This window comes from Trichechus manatus, unplaced genomic scaffold, assembly GCF_000243295.1.
Source record: "Trichechus manatus latirostris isolate Lorelei unplaced genomic scaffold, TriManLat1.0 scaffold00381, whole genome shotgun sequence".
NCBI lineage: Eukaryota > Metazoa > Chordata > Mammalia > Sirenia > Trichechidae > Trichechus > Trichechus manatus.
Window position 1 is genome coordinate 325,300 of NW_004444317.1, and position 6,935 is coordinate 332,234.

A 6,935-nucleotide genomic window follows, 5' to 3' on the forward strand; every position below is an offset into this window, starting at 1 on the left:
GACCCAAGGTCCCTGATCTGAGAACCTCTTTGACCAGGGAAGATTGATAACAAGGACGTTCCTCCAGAGCTGACAGTGAGAGAAAGCCTTCCCCTGGAGCTGGCACACTGAATTTGGATTTCTAGCCTTATAGACTGTGAGAGAATAAATTTCTTTTTGTTAAAGCCATTCACTTGTGGTAGTTCTGTTATAGCAGTACTAGATAACTAAGACAATCATTCACCTATTTTTTTTTCATAGAAGAACTCTGTAAATAATTAAAACTTATGGGACCCAATAAAAAAAGAGCTTTTCTGAAAGTGTTACATCAGTTAAAGTTTTGATTCTTCATTTATCCTGAGGGTTTAAGGAAAACTCTCAGACTATAGAAAAATAGGAAAATGTATCTACAATTAAAATATAGTCACTTTGGCATTATTTGTTCTTTTTAAAAATATTTTGCTAACGAGATTTAATTCAGATACGATAAATCTGTAGATGATTTAAGTGAGCATTTATGACCATTAGTATGGTTCTCTAGTGGAATGAGAATGAATTCAAACATTTTTATAAGGTTCTCTACAGCAAGTTCTAGCTCAACAAATTTTCCATGATAAGGTGTATTGACTGGAGCCCTGGTGGCACAGTGGTTAAGAGCTATGGCTGCTAACCAAAAGGTCAGCAGTTTGAATCCACCAGACACTCCTTGGAAACCCTGTAGGGCAGTTCTACTCTGTCCTATAGGGTCACTATGAATTGCAATCAGCTCATTGAAAATGGATTTTGGTTAACGTGTATTGACAATATCCCCCAATTCCCTTTGAATAAAGATTTGAAGACCCTCCACGGTACAGTGGGAACAGTGGCCATTCAGTGGTGTAATTATTGCCTGCCATGTGGAAAACCCTGGTTCTGTTCCCAGCCTATGCATCTCAAGAGTAACTATCTCATGTCTGTCAGTGGAGGCTTTTGTGTTGCTACAGTGCTGAACAGATTTCAGTGGAGCATCCAGACTAAGACAGAGTAAGAAGAAAGGCCTGGTAATATAATTCCAAAAAAATTGCCAATGAAAACCTTACGGATCTTAATAGTCCAATTCCATTGTGCTTAGGGTTGCGATGAGTTGGGGGCAACTCAGTGGCAATAAACAGTGACAACTTGGTATAATACCACCACACAGGCAACCAGAGGAAACAATAAAAAGCAAACTCCTGGGGCAGACAAAGTGCAGGTTCTAGAACTGAGACAGTATTTACAGCAGGCCTAGGAGGTTCAACACCTCTAGTAGATTCAGACATGATTCAAAACTCTGTATGAGCAAAATCATCACCTATCATGCATAACTCATAAAAATATGCCAGGTTTTACACCTGGCAAAGTAAATAAACAATTGATAAAGTTTTTTTTTGTCAGATATTTACTCTTAATTATATTATTCCAGGTTAAAAATAAGTTGTCTTTTTTACATCCCCTAGATAAAATTAAATCATCTATTATTAAATGACTTTCATTTGTCCTGTGACTCAAATATTCCTAAAGAATATAGTCAACAACGTGATCTCAAAGTATTTCTGAATCAATAGTTTTTGATAAAAATACAATGATAGTATTATGGCTGAATCTATTGTTCTTTCAATGAAGAAAATTATGATATCAACAAACCACTGATGATGTAAAACTAAGTAAAGTATCAGTTTTGTAAAGTTGAATTGCTTCGTCTAACTACATTAAGGACAAGTTGATATCAAAAACAGACAGCAGCATTAGTATTACAATGAAATTGTCTCTTAAATATTGTAAGCAAGGTTTGTCTAAAGGAGTGCTATGGAATTCCACTTCTGTATACTTGTTTGATGCAAGCATAATTTGGTTTCTTCAATCTGTTTTAATATTTAAAAAGATATATCTAATAAAAATCCACTTAAAATTAAATCCAGTGTGCTAATATGAAATTTTGGAGATTGCCTCTTCAACTTGTGCTGTCTGGTGAATTCAATTTTATGAATTCCTCATGTTAAATTTGACACTGTCTATATCTCTTAAATATTTATAGATTTATAGGCATATCATTGACTAGGAAGTACTACATTGGTCTTTACCAAAAAAAAAAAAAAAAAAAAGTGCTTGTATTTATTTTTAATCAGATAAATAAGCCCAAGATTTCAAGACAAGAAAATCATATTAAATTTAGTAGCAAACAAGCGTCCACCCACCGCATTATGTGATTAACTGGGCAATCCTAGGCAACATATCTTCTCCAAATCCTAGTATCCTCCATTCTAAATGGGAAATGGATAGGTTATTTGTATAATAGGCATATTGCATAGATTAAATAAATTGCATGCTTAACATGTGGTCTGGCATACATTAGTTGCCAAAAGCTATTATCATGTTTTATTTTTAATATTAGAATTTTACCACTGTTAGTAATTCTGAGTCATCACAATATTTTATTATTTTAGTTCCTATTATATGTTTAAGCTGTTTATCACCTAAGTTTCCCATATTTAAATACATTTTAAGGTAGAAAACAATACTCATAAAAGAAATTTGATAATGAATTCGACTTTAAAAAGATACGAGAGAAAAATGAGAAGTCCTGTTATGTTACCATTAAATATTTGACAAGTATAAATCTAATTTTATTTGTACCTGTATATAAAACAAAAATTAAATAAAACATTTTGTTTTTGCAAGCTGAAAACAAGTAGGATGCTAAAAATCATTTGGTTCCATTTTTAAGGAGGTAAAATTTGCACAATACTCATTAGGTGGTTTTAGGTGGTGCTATTTTTCAAAATATTTTCTTGGCTGTTAATATGTTAAAACATCATTTTAAAACTAATAAAATCTAGTAAAAATAAATTTTAATGTACAACTTTAATGTAATTCTAATGTAAATTAAAGTTTAAGTTTTTAAATAGTTTCAAAAAAAATTCAAATGTGAAATCAAATATAGACTTACGGTATCATTTAAAATTATTTAAATTATCATGTCATACTTTAGCAGAAGTATATCCTATCTGAAGAAAGAGCAATGTCTAAAGGCCCTCAATGAGTACAACTTTTAGGGAAGAACTTACTATCATAAAATGAAATAAAAGAGTAAAATCAGTCATACTGTTATGTTAACACTTGTGTCAGGTATTTTTGTTACAAAATGATCTGGAATTTTGAGTGCTGTATTTGAAGTTAGAACATGGTATTCATAAGGAGGGTATATAATGACACCAACCATTCAGAACCGAAGTCAACCATAAACAATTATTAAGGTCATATCAGTGCATACCAGCTAACTATCAGGCCTGCTCATAAGTTAAATATAAACATGTTTCTTATAAAAACCATCATGCAAATATTCCTCTTAAGTTTTAGCCATGTTCATAGTTTGCTGACACTTAAACTGGCATTAATATTTTCAAGGCTTTAACAAGTACAAGAGGATTTGCTAACTGCTGTAATGTGGTAGAACATAATTTCATATACCTATTTTAATATCCAAATATCATCTGAGAGTCATATGTTTATATAAAAATTAAACACCTATTCCGGTCAAATAAAGTCACATTGACTTCATTAGCATTCATGAATTTCACAACTGGACTATGAATGGCACTTTGTTCACAACAACACAAGTTATTTGTTATAATGGAATCTATCATTTTACACCTCTGATATTATCAAGATATACTCACAAATAAATTTTTCTAAATAGATGCCTTTTCAGAGCCAGGCCAAGAGGAAATGATTTTATATGAAATTACAATAAATATTCAACATTTATTAAACGTTTATTATGTGGCAGGCATTCCACCTGGATTATCTCATGTAATTTTTGTGACCACTTCATGCAGTAACTGGTAATATACTCCTTTCAGAGGAAAAAAAAAAAACAATGGGTATAAAGAAGTCATATAATTAATCAAAGGAAGATCCAGTATCTGAATCTCAGAGAGTCAGTGGTCCAAGCCTGTGCTTTTAATTTCTGCATATTACTGCTTTGCAAATAAGTGCCCTCATTTCTTAATTTTAGTCTGAATTTGACTATTACTTCATTAACTTCCATATAATCTACACTTTTGTTGTTTATTTGGGATATAAATACTAACCCTAATACCTTCAGGTCATGCTAGACAATAATGCTGCTTCCTTCTCTCAATATCCCATAACTTAGTCTGTAACTAAGCTTCTCCCACTTGTATCATTCTGCCTTATATTGTGGTAATTTATGTGTGATTTATTTCTTAATACTAGATTGTAATCTTCACTTATTCATTCATTCATTCAATCAGCAAATGTAACTTGAACATCTACTCTGTGCGCTGCACTGTTCTAGCCCCTGGGGACACAGCAATGAAACAATCTGATAAAATCTATCCTGGAGGAAAGGACATTCTAGTCAGGATAGAATGACAAGAAAAAAAATTAATGTAGACTGTATAATTTGTGGATAAGTTCTATGGAGAAAAATGAAGCCCAGTGAAATGAACTGCATGGTCTGTTTTCAGGAGTCTTACTATTTTATTTAGGGTAGTCCAGACATGCAGGGTCTTACTGACAAGGAACATTTCAAGAGCGATTTCAAAAAACTGTGAATGGAGCCATGCAGATATCTACGAAAACGTTTCAGGCAGAGCGAACAGGTAGAGGACATTGGGGACAAATACCTCTTTGTATTCCTTACAAATGTTGTTATTTTTAGTTGCTGTCTATTCAATTCAGACTCATGATGGCCCTACGTGTGCAAAGTACAACTGTGCTCCATAGGTTTTTCAAGACTGTGACCTTTTGGAAGCAGATTACCAGGCCCGTCTTTCAAGGTAGTTCTGTGTGAGCTCAAACCTCCAACCTGTCGAGTACTAGTTGAGCACTTAACCATTTGTGCCACCCAGGGACTCTATCCCTTACACACAAGACATATTAAAATTATGAATGAAAAGGCATGACATGAAATAAATGTTACTGTTCAGATTCCACCAGATCTCTTTGGGATTTTATGTTCTAGATTTCTATGATCTGAAGTCATGGTGTATCAGAAATTCCTTGATGTTAGGGAAACACAAATTTAGTTTGTGCTTCTGGCTCTGCCTTTTACTATTGCTATAGACATGGGCAAGTCAGTTCACACTTTCTGAGTTTTTCTCTAAAGAAAGAGGAAGAGGGTTGTGATCATACTTATTTGGCTTCAAATTTTTATTCAGATGGACTACAGACCATGGTCATTAACTTGACTACTTATTAAAATCACCTGGGAACTGATTTTTTATTTGTACCCGAATTACTCCCATTTTCCAAAAAATGGAACTAAGACACCTGAGCAAAAATTTCAAAGCTGGAAAATGAGCACCTTTTTTCCTTTCATTAGCTGACCATTTCCTCAACCTGTAAAAGAAGGTTGAGAAAAACTTCTATAGTAAACATGGGGAACTTGAAATACTTTGCCAATTTGCACTGCATCTGACCATTGTCTAAAATGTCAGGAAGGCATGAGGGGACAGTAGAGAAGAGAGAGAGCTATAGTGATAAGTGAATGGACTAGAGTCAAACATTGGTCAAAGGTGTGTATTTCCTATGTGCTAGGTTGTGAACTCTGCAGAACTCTTGGGTATCTGGGATTCTGCATACTATAAAACTGAAATATTTCTTCATCATTTCTTATGTTCCTTTCTATTGGAAGGCAAAATTACTATCACAATACTCTTAGTCTCTTTCTACTTCACTCATTCCACCCCTAAGGAATAATTTGTACTTTATATGGTTAAGATTTTGGAAGAAAAGGAAAAAAAAAAACTCTCTTTCGCTGCAGAATATACACATACTATTCCTTCCTTCCACCCTCCACATTTTAGAGAAGCAAAGCCTCCCTTTGGGGAAAGAGGCCAGACCTGGTCTCGTGCTGTGTGAGATTGGGTATTTGAGACTAGAAAGGAAAGTCTGACCAACCCTCTCTTTGGAACTATGGGCTTCTCAGCAGGGAAAAGCCAATGTTCATGGCAGACAGAAATGTTAAGTAGAAGTCAGAATTCTGACTATTACTTGGGACTGACACTTTATTCATTTAAATGAGACTTTTGAGTTGAAGTGACCAGGGGAATTTTTATTACCTTGGAGTGATCAGACAAGTTATGAAAATCCTCCTCTTTTTAAGTGGTGGAAAAGTAGCTCTCCACTATTTCCGATGAAATCAGGCTTGAATGAGCAGGAGAGACAGAGAATAAAATTGTTTTCCGTTCGTACTATTGATTTTTCTTTTTCCAGGTACCATATAGAGTAAATTTTATCATTATATTTTATATGATTAAGAGTAAACAGTATGAAGAAGAGTGTCAGAGTAGAGATTTAAATACTGAGAAAATGAAACCTAGTCTAACGACACAGTAAAATGTAGAGTTAGATAATTATTTATTCTTAAGGACACATAATTATATTTTCCAGAGACTACTCTGAAGAAGGATTGGTAGTTGGAAAATATGGTCTTGGTGATAGAAATGATGCCAGAGATCAAATGATAGACTTTTGCAAGACCAACAACTTCTTCACTGCAAATACATTTTTTCACCAATATAAATGGTGACTATACACGTGAACCTCTCCAGATGGAATATACAGAAATAAAATTGACTACATCTGTGGAAAGAGATGATAGAAAAGCTCAATATCATTAGTCAGAACAAAGACAGGGGCTGAATTGCAACAGACCATCAATTACTCATATGCAAGTTCAAGTTGGAACTGAAGAAAATTAGAACAAGTCCAAGAGAGCCAAGGTACGACCTTGAGTATATCCTACCTGAATTTAAAGACCATCTCAAGAATAGATTTGACGCTTTAAACACTCAAGACTGAAGACCAGACAAGTTGTGAGATGACATCAAGGACATCATACATGAAGAAAGCAAGAGGTCATTAAAAAGACAGGAAAGAAAGAAAAGACCAAAATGGATGTCAGAAGAGAC